This window comes from Aulonocara stuartgranti (assembly GCF_965226115.1).
Source record: "Aulonocara stuartgranti genome assembly, chromosome: 3".
NCBI lineage: Eukaryota > Metazoa > Chordata > Actinopteri > Cichliformes > Cichlidae > Aulonocara > Aulonocara stuartgranti.
In genome coordinates this window covers 70,905,086-70,916,488 of record NC_138941.1, presented here as the reverse complement: position 1 = coordinate 70,916,488, position 11,403 = coordinate 70,905,086, and the positions used below count along the sequence as shown (strand labels likewise).

General features: G+C 40.7%; 2 protein-coding genes across 1 annotated transcript in view; one reads left to right on the top strand and one right to left on the bottom strand.

Annotated features, from left to right (window-relative positions):
- LOC309693309 (hemicentin-2-like) overlaps window positions 1–11,403 on the bottom strand; it is a 1,543,010-nt gene that overhangs the window by 21,000 nt on the left and 1,510,607 nt on the right.
- The window catches only part of LOC309693926 (nuclear factor 7, ovary-like), a 318,283-nt gene that overhangs the window by 49,550 nt on the left and 257,330 nt on the right, over window positions 1–11,403 (top strand). The window lies entirely within an intron of this gene.

Genomic DNA, 11,403 nt, shown 5'->3' with positions numbered 1-11,403 from the left:
TGTCTCTGAGTATTGCACACCTTGTGCTTTTGGGCACTCCAGTGATGTTGCAGCTCTGAAATATGGCCAAACTGGTGGCAAGTGGCATCTTGGCAGCTGCACGCTTGACTTTTCTCAGTTCATGGGCAGTTATTTTGCGCCTTGGTTTTTCCACACGCTTCTTGCGACCCTGTTGACTATTTTGAATGAAACGCTTGATTGTTCGATGATCACGCTTCAGAAGCTTTGCAATTTTGAGACTGCTGCATCCCTCTGCAAGATATCTCACTATTTTTGACTTTTCTGAGCCTGTCAAGTCCTTCTTTTGACCCATTTTGCCAAAGGAAAGGACGTTGCCTAATAATTATGCACACCTGATATAGAGTGTTGATGTCATTAGACCACACCCCTTCTCATTACAGAGATGCACTTCACCTAATATGCTTAACTCATTCACTGCCATTGACGTCTATAGACGTCAATTACATTACCTGATTTGGAAATGGCTGGCAGTGAATGAGTTAATTGGTAGTAGGCTTTCGAGCCTATACAGCTTGGAGTAAGACAACATGCATGAAGAGGATGATGTGGACAAAATAATCATTTGCCTAATAATTCTGCACTCCCTGTATTTGATATGAAACATACGTCAGAGACATTATCCTAAACTGGACTAACAAAGGACCATGAGTACAACATGAAAAGTACATTACATAGCGTAAGGCTAAAGTTCATTGATCATTTTAATCATAAACTTGTTGTTGAAATATTTTTACTGAACATGCAAACATCTGCTGATGAAAATGTGTTGATTTATTGGTCTGTTATGAAGCTATTGCTATTTCTAATGTGTTTTATCACTTTCTGATGTTTTATTAATTAAACAATACATGTATTGTTGTGTTATCTGTAGCTATAGTATTTATATATATTTATTTATAGTATAGCAAATATATTTAATTATTACTGTTTAAAACACTAATATGTGTCATGTATTAGTAGTGATGTTGTGCTGAGGGTTAAAATGCCTTTTTGTAACTACAAAATGACAATAAACCATTAATATATGTCTATGCTGTGCTCGTATGTATTTTACCCTACTCAAATTCAATTTATGATGCATTTTATTTTGAAAGATTTAAAATGGTTTTTTAAAGAACCATTTTTAAAAAGGTTCTTTGGAAAACCATTAAAGGTGCCCCAAAGAACCATTTCTTGATGGTTCTTTGGGGCACCTTTAAAGGTTCTTCAATGAACCACTGAAAGAAATGGTTCTTCAAAGAACCATTGTTTGAAAGGTTCTTTGTGGCACCAAAAAAGGTTCTTCTATGGCATCAGTCTAAAGAACCACTTTTGGTTCCAGTTGGCACCTTTATTTTTCTGAGTGTAGATAACACGGTGAGGAAGTCCTGCAGTTAAAGCACTGAGACTAGAACAGACGTAGCTATGTTAATCCTACCATAAAACAATAAGACAAGGTACGACCTCTCTCGTGCTCCCAGAGTGCTCTCTAATACACACAAAGTTTGCAGACTATCAAGGATCAAAACCTCTACCAATCTACAACTAATTACAAAACTCTAAGCATATATAAGTAGATATTTCTAAGCATAAATGACAATCAACAATACAAAACCTAACATTCCCCCCCCCCCCTTTTTTTTTTGACCTTTATGCTAGAAAAGTTCCCAGTTATGATCACCTCATGTCTGACAGTGTTAATGCAAACATTGTTATACTCAGCATATGTCAAATCACCCTAAATTACTGTAAAAGTACACAGTTTAACAAATGTATTAGCAGTTATCCCATTCCTCATTGATCTCATCTAATGGCAAACTGCATCCTACGAGCAAACAAATGAATTGTTAATTTAACAGTTAAAATAAGAAAGTAACATTTTCAAAAACATCTCAGCTTGGTGGTGCTTCCTCCGGGTGTGCAAATCACATGTCTATCTGCAGAGTGGTTTAAGCCCAGCCCACTGGGAGACAGCTTGTACTTTGTTCTCCGTGGTTTGTAAATCCATCGTATCAAATTTGACAGAGTTTACAAACTGTTATAGACTCAGTTTGGGCTGAAACTTGGTGACTTTTCCTAAAATGACCCAAAATACACGACAATGAATGGATTGAAATATTTTCTACTGTTGTACAGATGATGCAGACGTTCGTACACTGACAGTGTTTCGGGACAAGTTTGACTCGTGTCTGTTCAGATGGATTTTCAGATCCACCAGTTTGGCTAAAATTAAGGAACATTGTGATTTTAGGGAAAGTTGACACTGTGAAAACATTTTCATACAAACTCACAAACATGATGTACACACGCATGTTTGTGTATCTGTAATGAGACAGAACTGGGTCTCATATGGCTCACACGAGACCCAGTTCATGGCTGAAGCCTTTATGGGTGACATGATGTCATACATGTCCTGAAGTGGATTCTGGATTTCTGACGTCCTTAATCACTACAGCAGTGAGGTCAGTGTGACGAACTGATGCTCTGTTCTCTGGCCTGACAAAGCTTTAACTCCAAACATCTCTCCACTGTTAGAGGATCAGTTTTTTATGGCCTGACAGTGTGAAGCCTCCACCTACATCACCGAACTGCTCCGCCTTGCTCCACTTCTGCACTCTTGAGTCTGTGACCTTCTTTAAACAGCTTGTTTTTGTGTTTGTGGTGTTTTGCTCGGCTGTGCCCTTTTTAACACTGTTGTGTTTAACTTTGTTTTTTTTATATCTCTGGAAATAAAAGTTTGGTTTGTAAAGACAAAGAAAATGAGTGAAATCTCTCTCTGAGGATCCTCAGCGTCACTGTGACACGTGCCTGTATGTGCACATCTTTACTTTTAATAAGATGTTTCAACATGCAGACGTGAATCTAACACAGTAACAGCTGCCTTTGTTTCAGATCCAGCTCATTCCAGTTCACTGACAAAGTTTTGGTGCTGCGATAACGACTCTGAGCCGATGAAGCTCTGATGACTCTGATAACATCTCCCTCCCAGTAATAACCTCCCAGCAGCAACTATGACAGACACGTCTCCTGACAGTGACACTCTTACAGATACACATTCAAGATTCAAGAGCTTTATTGTCAATACAGCAGTAGACACAGTATACAGCTTACCACATGGTGCATTTATAAGTATACAAAAGATATCTCTCTCCAAGAGATGTAAAACTCAAAATTACAAATACATAACATACTAAACTTTGTGATGCGGCTGCTGCTGCTCCACATGTTAGTAAATCTGACCCTAAATCTTCCTGCTTCTCTTAGAGCACACAGGTAACGGCTGCCCTGAGCATGAAGGTGTGTCTGCAACACGATGAAGCTCGTCTAGAGCAATGATTACAATCTGCTCCGGGGCAGCTGGAGAGTCCTGTTTGCTGTTTGCCTCCTTTAGAAAATAGAATAAGAGCCAGAAACTTCTTCTCAACACAAAATAGTCTTTGAATGTGTTTTATCTTATTTTCTAGGGTCCATTAGAGTGACCGTGGATACAAAGTGATGTTAGTGGAGAATTAAAGGTTTTAGTAAAACGTGTGAAGGTTGACAGTTTGATTACAGCTGCTCAAACTGGTTTCCTGTTCTTTGTATGTTTGTCACACTTATTAAATGTTTCAGATCAGGATGATGTAGCTTTGGATTTGTTCCCTTAATAACAAACATCTTCATTTACAAACTTCAGTTTGTGTTTCCTTTGTTTAATATTTTAATGTGTTTGATCTGAAACATTTAAGTGTGACAAACATACGAAAACCAGGAAACCAGGAAGGAAACAAACTCTGTTTCACTCTGTGTTTGTTTCCATCTTATGTTCTTATATGTTGTTTGACTGCAGGTTTCCTCAATCTTATAAACAGAACATTTGCATAATGACTGAAAGCAGCCCACTGAAGGAAGAATGGGCTGGGAGGTCAGAGATCAGTGGGCTTTGGTCAGTGGTTGTTGATCATGACCTGACAGATCTGTATCCTGTGTGTGCACCCACTGTGGGCCTTTTCTGTGCTTAGTGTCAGCCTGAGCTCCATGCAGGCCTCAAAGGCCAAGCAATTCAAAAGCTTCACCAAAACAAGGCACCACTCAAATAGCTGGACCCAGGCTCGCCGCCCTTATGGAGGAAAACATAGAAGATGATCTCTGTGAGTTATTTTTACTGTCATATTATAAAATGTGATGTTCTAGCATCATGTTATTCTTCTTAAGCCTTTGAAAAGCTTCCTCTGTGTCCATTAAACTGATGACTTTAGTGCTGCTGTCTACTTGTTACATTTAGTACTGTTTAATTTTCAACCTAGGAAGATCTGTAAGAAGGACTCACAATATAACATAATACTGTAAGATTACTTACAGGTAAAATACTCAGATTGTACTTAGATAAAAGTATGTAATCACAGACTCGCCCAGCCCGACTGCCTTGAAGCTCAGGTGTCTTCACTGCCTCCTCTGATAAGAGCTGGAGACCTGAGTAGGTTCGTCACCCATCAGCAGCAGATCACCTCTCGATCGGGCACGTTTTCATCTGGGAGGCTTTTAGAGCTCACTGCCCTCGGCGTCGCTGCTGGAACAACCAAGTTTTGCTATTGAATCTTTGACCTGCTGATCTCACAGAGGCAGGAGACCCAGAACATCCATGCGAGCTTCAGTTTATGCTCTGTCCTGTCATCCAATCAGATTTGCATGTAATACACTGATATTCAGCCCCAGCCTGGTGTTCTCTCCATCTCTGACCTTTCACACAATTTAAACTAACAAACTTTCTCTTTAAAACTGTTTGTCAATCACAATTTACTCGATTTATTATTCTTCTATCACATATTTATATCAGTCATAATGAACTCAGTATGATCTGAGCTGTAAACCTGTATTGATCATCACAAACCTTTATAGCGCTTCAGAGCAGCTCCTTCAGTGGCTGCAGCACCCACGATGTGGGACGGAGAGATTTCCTCCCCTCTGCTGTCAGACTCCACCACAAAGACTTTGCAGCTGATCAAACACACACATGTGCAATAGGACTAAGTGTAACACTCTTTTTCTGACAACGTTGTATTTGTACTCAGTTGTATGTAGCATGTGTATTCTATTTTTATCCTATCATTCTATTCTATTCTATTGGGTACAGTTGTGTACAGTTTCTTATTCTATTCCAGTGTTCTCTCATGTTTGCTATGTAACTGCACTGTCCACTTCCTGCTGTAACAAAACAAATTTCCCACATGTGGGACTAATAAAGATGCTCTTATCGTTACTGTATAACCACAGGTTCACTTCACATTTGGTAGAATATAAAAGGACAAAGCTGGACAATTGTCATCACATTTCTCATTAGTTGCTGTTAGCACAAGCACACAAAGAAAGCAGAGCTTTAGCTTTAGCTCCCTACATCACTTTTAAGCCTGGATGTTGAGGCTTTTGCTTCCTCTCAGCTGTGATGACATCTCTGTCTGCTCCATCTCACCCAACATCATCCATCTGACCTGATGCTACCTGACAAACTAAAGATAAAATATTAAATTCATTTTGCATCACTTACATTTAAAATACATTTAAGGTGGATTTCTTAAAAGGGAAGGGACTGACCTGACTGTTGTGTCGAGACAGGTGTGAAGGGAGTTAAATCCAGTCTTATACTACGGACGTGTTTGGTTTTGGTCTGTAATACGTTGAGTTTATTATCTATAAGTTAACATAGCAAATCCTCCATCCAGAGGCTAAAGTGATATCAGAGCTAGACTACTTTAAGTGGAAACAGATGATCGTCTGAGCCTTAAATGAAATAAGGTTAAAAAGAAATGCTGCTATCGACAGTGTGAGGCAGTGAGCTCTGTTATACCATATTTTTAAATTTTCTTTATTATTATTATATTATAGTGTTATTACCTTCCTGTTACTTCATAATAGACAGTTAATGGTAAAAGTCTTGAATAGTTTTGAATTTATTTTTCCATGATCACATTTCATTCAATCACTCGTGGACTTGTGTGAATGTTACATGTATTATTTTCACCCGTGGATTTACAGACACTGTGTGAACAGTTTTCATTTTATCCAAAGTTTTACTTGATGTCCAACTGATAAAATCACTGACAGACAACAGAAGCAGGAGCTCAGAGAGAAATTCAATTCAACTTTATTTATAAAGAGACAAATCACAACGTTTGGTTTTATTTTACAGAAACTTCAAACTAAACCAAATTCAGGACGTGTATTAAACCTGCAGCTGATCCCTGTCTGCTGTTCACTACCTTTGATTTCTGTTACCAGCATCATCTCATGTTCCCCAGGTTCACTGACAACGCTGAAACCACCAGCGGGAGACTAAGAGTGCTGATTTAAAAAGATTCAGACATTTTATTTTGCTGCAGCTCAACATGAGGCTGGATCCTGATTCTTTTGTTGTTTTTGTTTTCTCTACATCAAGAAAACAGCAGCAACAAGAAGCACAGCAGGAACTGACAGGCTGACCTTCAGTCCAACAGATCCTCCTGTGTGACCTGCAGGTGAGAAACAGCTGTGAGGTGTCAGGTAGGTGATGATGAAGAACAGAACAGAATCCATTTGCTCTTCAAACTGCTGTCAGACATTATCTGCTGCACTCTGATCACATCACTCAGACCAGCTGCTTTCTACAAAGTCTCATCAGCAACATCTTTACAAACCAACATCAGATTGTGTGTTTTGTGGTCTAAAGTTTTGTGCCTCTGGTTTCTCATTGGCTCACACTCTTGCAGAGCCGTAACACGCACATGAATGAGAGGTGGTGAGTGTAGTTCCTGTTAACAGGGTATCGCAGACCATCCCGCTAATTGCTGAATTTACTTTTGTCTGTCATATTTATGATGAAAAACAAATGTAATCAAATTACATATTGATATTTTCATATGGGAATCGATCCTGCAACATGAAACGCTGGGATTGGAAGTTCAGCATCGCTCCGCACATCATACCTGTGAGATGACAGACAGCAGTGTGGAGGAGAGTGCGACACAAAAACACAGAAATATGACTGACAGCTGCAAACGAAGCAGCATCTGCTGCAGGTGAAAGATATTGGGACTAGCAGAGCAGAGTGGCTTCACTGTAAAACAAAATTAGCAGTGAGTGTGAAAAGTTTCTGTGTGTGGAGTTCAACACCGTCCACTCAGAAGCTGCATCACTGGATGGTAGATTTAAAAAGCTTTCAGCATTCAGTGACAACAGAGCTGTTGATGAGGCACTTCAGAGAATAACTGCAGCAGCAAAGTGCACTCCCACCCAGCTCCACCATTACAGGGCCAAGTGAAGGAGGAGCCACAGACGTCTGCTGTGTGGAGCCTCTTTGATGAAAGAGCTGCAGGAGATGCTGCAAAGAGAAATACTACAGCTGATGTTATGATGGAGATGAAATGTTATCTTGAGGAGCCCCTCATCCAACAAGGAGAAGGCCCACAGAGCTGGTGGGAGGCCAAGGCCACAGTCTTTCCCTACCTGTTGAAGGTGATGGAGGGGAGACTGTGCATTGTGGCAACATCTGTTCCTTTGGAGGGTCTTCTCAAAAACTGGGCAGATACTAAGGAGAAACCACATCAGCCCATCCAAGCTGAGGCAGCTGGTTTTTCTGAATGTCGACCTGCACTGAGGACAAACTGTTTGGCTGCTGAGTTTGGTTCTGTTCTGTGGATTTGTTCACAGTGGGGCTTTTTGTGCTGAATTAAACTTAAAGGTTTGAGTAAAATATTAAACAACAGTAAGAATGCCTGCTTTTGTAACAGAACAAAAACACAAAATTAGGCAATTATAAGGCTTTTCATAAAAACACTACATGCAAAAGGGTTTGTCAGCACACAAAGCATTCACATTTGCCAAGTAAAGCTAAAGTATGAGGCTACAGAGGATAATAACTTAAGAGACATTTGGGAGCCACGAGACGTGCAAGATAATCCAGAGCTTAGATCTAAATAAGGAAGTCTTAACTCAGTAATGGAGAATATCCTCACACATTAAGAAGCACCGAGGGAGGGAAGTCCTTCATTACTCTGTCAGTCAGGCAGGTGATCAGTGAAGAACAGCACAGAATCTATGTACCTGCATGTTCAGCTCAATTTGTGGATGCAATAAGAAGTAAAGTGAGAGTGATCAGCTTACCAGTGACTGTGATATTAACCAGGTTACTGATGGCACCATTACTGGACTCACACCAGTAAACTCCGGTGTCGTGAGGCACCAGCGTACTGATTGAACATGATTGATCACGTTGCTGTTGTCCCCGCCCATCTCCACACTCAGCCCTCTGCAGTTTGCTTGTGTTTCTCCTCACAGTCCAATCAGAAACGCTTTGGTCCTCCTCACAGATTACAGTCACAACATCTCCCTCAGAGAAATCAGAGCTGTTGGGACTCACGATCAGACGAGCTGCGAGGAAGAAGAGAGGTTAGATATCACTCACGACTGAACTTCAGGGACCGCTCCGCCCCCTGGTGGCCTGATTTGATAGTGAAAAATTATTTTCTACCAGGCTGATGTAATAAAGCTGTGGAATCAGGACTGAGGTTTCGGGCATTTCCCCTCGGCTATTTGCAAGTAAGAAGAGCAAACATCTGAAGAGGCACAAGCTCCAACATTTTAGTAATATGAAGAACAACTTTGTTGCCTGACCAGCACGTTGTGGCCTGCAGCCTTCATAGGTTTAAGGTTTAAAAACATTTTTAGGATTATTTGGTTCAGTGGAAACTACTGCTACTGACAGTGAAAACATTTGCAGACCTTTTCAGAGGATGAGCATTTGTTCGAGGGTCCACTTTCTGCCCTGAGCCTGGTTCTGCCGGAGGTTTCTTCCTGTTAAAAGGGAGTTTTTCCTTCCCACTGTCGCCAAAGTGCTTGCTCATAGGGGGTCATATGATTGTTGGGTTTTTCTCTGTATCTATGAAGCGCCTTGAGGCAACTTTTGTTATGATTTGGCGCTATATAAATAAAATTGAATTGAATTGAATTCTGCCAGCTGTTCATTTCTGTGTATGCACAGGATTCTCTCCCTTTCCTCTCCTTTCACTGGTGGGTGAGAGGAAGTGGGCAAATTCTACAAATGTCATTTAAAGATTAAACGACTCACTACATGTTAGCTAGATAACACACATGTCTTAAAGACATAAAGACCTGGATGGCCGCTAACTTTCTGCTTCTTAATTCAGATCAAACTGAGGTTATTGTACTCGGCCCTGAAAATCTTATTAATATGGTATCTAAGCAGATTCTTACTCTGACATTGTTGGGGATCACTCCTGAATTTACTTAAGCCTTAGAAAAGTAAAGTAGCCTAACAAAGTAGCTAAAATCGTGGACGTACAGCATTTGGACAGAGAGAGTGATATTAATTTTCTTTGCAAACAAACAAGAATCTTCAGGGTGCAATGTGTGCTGGGCAGCAGCCAGGAGCGAGGTCTCTGGTGAACCAATCCCTCGCTACAGATTCTAGCGAAGGGATGAGGCGTGTCACATCTCTGGTGGGGATGGAGCCTCAGTGCTTCTTTTAATATCTCTGAGCTTTCCCAATCACAACTATCTCTACTGAACTTTGGCTCCGTCTAAACAGTTCTTTGAATTACTTACTAAAACAATATATGACAGTAATGAGAAAGTGGCCACTTTCATGAGTAAATCATGTAAGCCTTATAAGATTTACTTATATGTAGTCTATGTTGTGATTCTACTGGTGTTACTGGTTCTGCTGGTGAGACGATGTGTTCACAGGAAACTTGAAGGTTTGTACATATTCATTCTTATTCATCGTGGTATTTTGTTTCCATTCTGTCATCATAATTTGGTCCATTTAGATTCTTAAATCATAAAAGTGTTTACTTTAACTCATTTCAGCATATGGAGAAGATGACATCACCAGTGACATCACATACAGTGTTGTGAAATCATCAAATCCTCAACAACCTCCAGTCAAAGAAACCAGAGATGGAGGTTTGTGTGTTCACCCAGGTGTCATCCACATACCTGAACCAATGACTTGGTGGTGTTTCAGGGTAGGATAGCAAAGCCCTCTTTCCCACGTCTTCCATATACAAGTTGTCCACAATGGGTGAAACTGGGGAGCCCACGGCACACCCACGTTCCTGCCTGTAGAACTGACCCTTGTATGTGAAACAGGTGGAATTAAGACACAGTTTCAAAAGCAAGCACACCTGGTCCAACAGCCTTGTCTTGTTCTAACTGCTTCAGACAGTCTGTCACCCTCGTCCTGTGACCACTTCCTGGGTCTCTTTCAGTCTTCAAATATAAAGTTTTTACAGCTTATAGATTTTAAGTTCTGCTCCAATCATTTGGGTAAAGATAATAAACACTTTGATGGTCAATAAGTGAAAGTGAAAATGTGATAAACGAATAATATAATTAATAAATAATAAATAATTATATTTTTTGATAAGTGAAGTTCACTGAACTGAAAGGAAATTTTGGTTTGATGATGGTTGACATGTTTTCCAAATAGAAGTTTTTCCTCTAGTGAGGAGATGCAGGTGCAGCAGAGCATTGCTGGAAGAAATGATCCCAAGGGTGGAATCTCCTGAGAAACCTTCAGAGACCCAGCGAGAAGTAGGGACCATAGCTGACAGCCCAGGCAGGGGTTGAGGTCAAAGGTCATGCTGTTTGGGGACCTACTGGTCATCATGAGAAGATTCTGGAACCACAGCAATGACCATAAAGCTGCACTGGATGGAGAGCTGTGCCAGGGGGCTTTCCAGAGGTAATCACGAGGAGATTGTGGACAACAGATGGAGATCTGAAGGATGAGGGGAGCGTTCCAAGCTCCAATCGACAGTGCAGAGAGGAAGTTCAAGGATGGCATCATGATTCTGTGAACAGAAAGCAGAAGCTATGGTGGTGACGGGGAATGACTGACAGCAGTTTCCTATGAACATCACCTAATGCTGTGTCACTGTGCTATGCATGCTTTGACACTCTGAAGAGGGTCTTCCTTTGTGTCATTGTTGTTGTCATTTGCATCATGAACAAGACTGCTGAAGTGACTCAACAGGTGGGGTTACAACAGCAGTAAAATCATTGAATCCAATACCCTTTCCAAAAAAGGTTTTCTGCAGAGACGAAAGGACAATAGAGGAGTCATAAGTATCCCCCACAGGAAGAATGCATGAAATGAGGTGATGAGGGTTGATAGAGGCCATAAAACAGGAGTGCTGACAAAGGCCTGCAGCCTTGAAGATAACTGAAAGCCACATTGACAAACAGCAAAACTAACTGGTGTGTTTGTTATACCCATGTCTGCATACATTTGGACTCTGGTCATATGGACAGTGATAGAAACAACTGGAAGAGACATTTATGAAGCTCTGAGGAACTCAAACCACTCTGCATGTGTGATTTACACACCTGGAGGAGATGCACCACAAAGCTGGAACGATTTTGCAAATG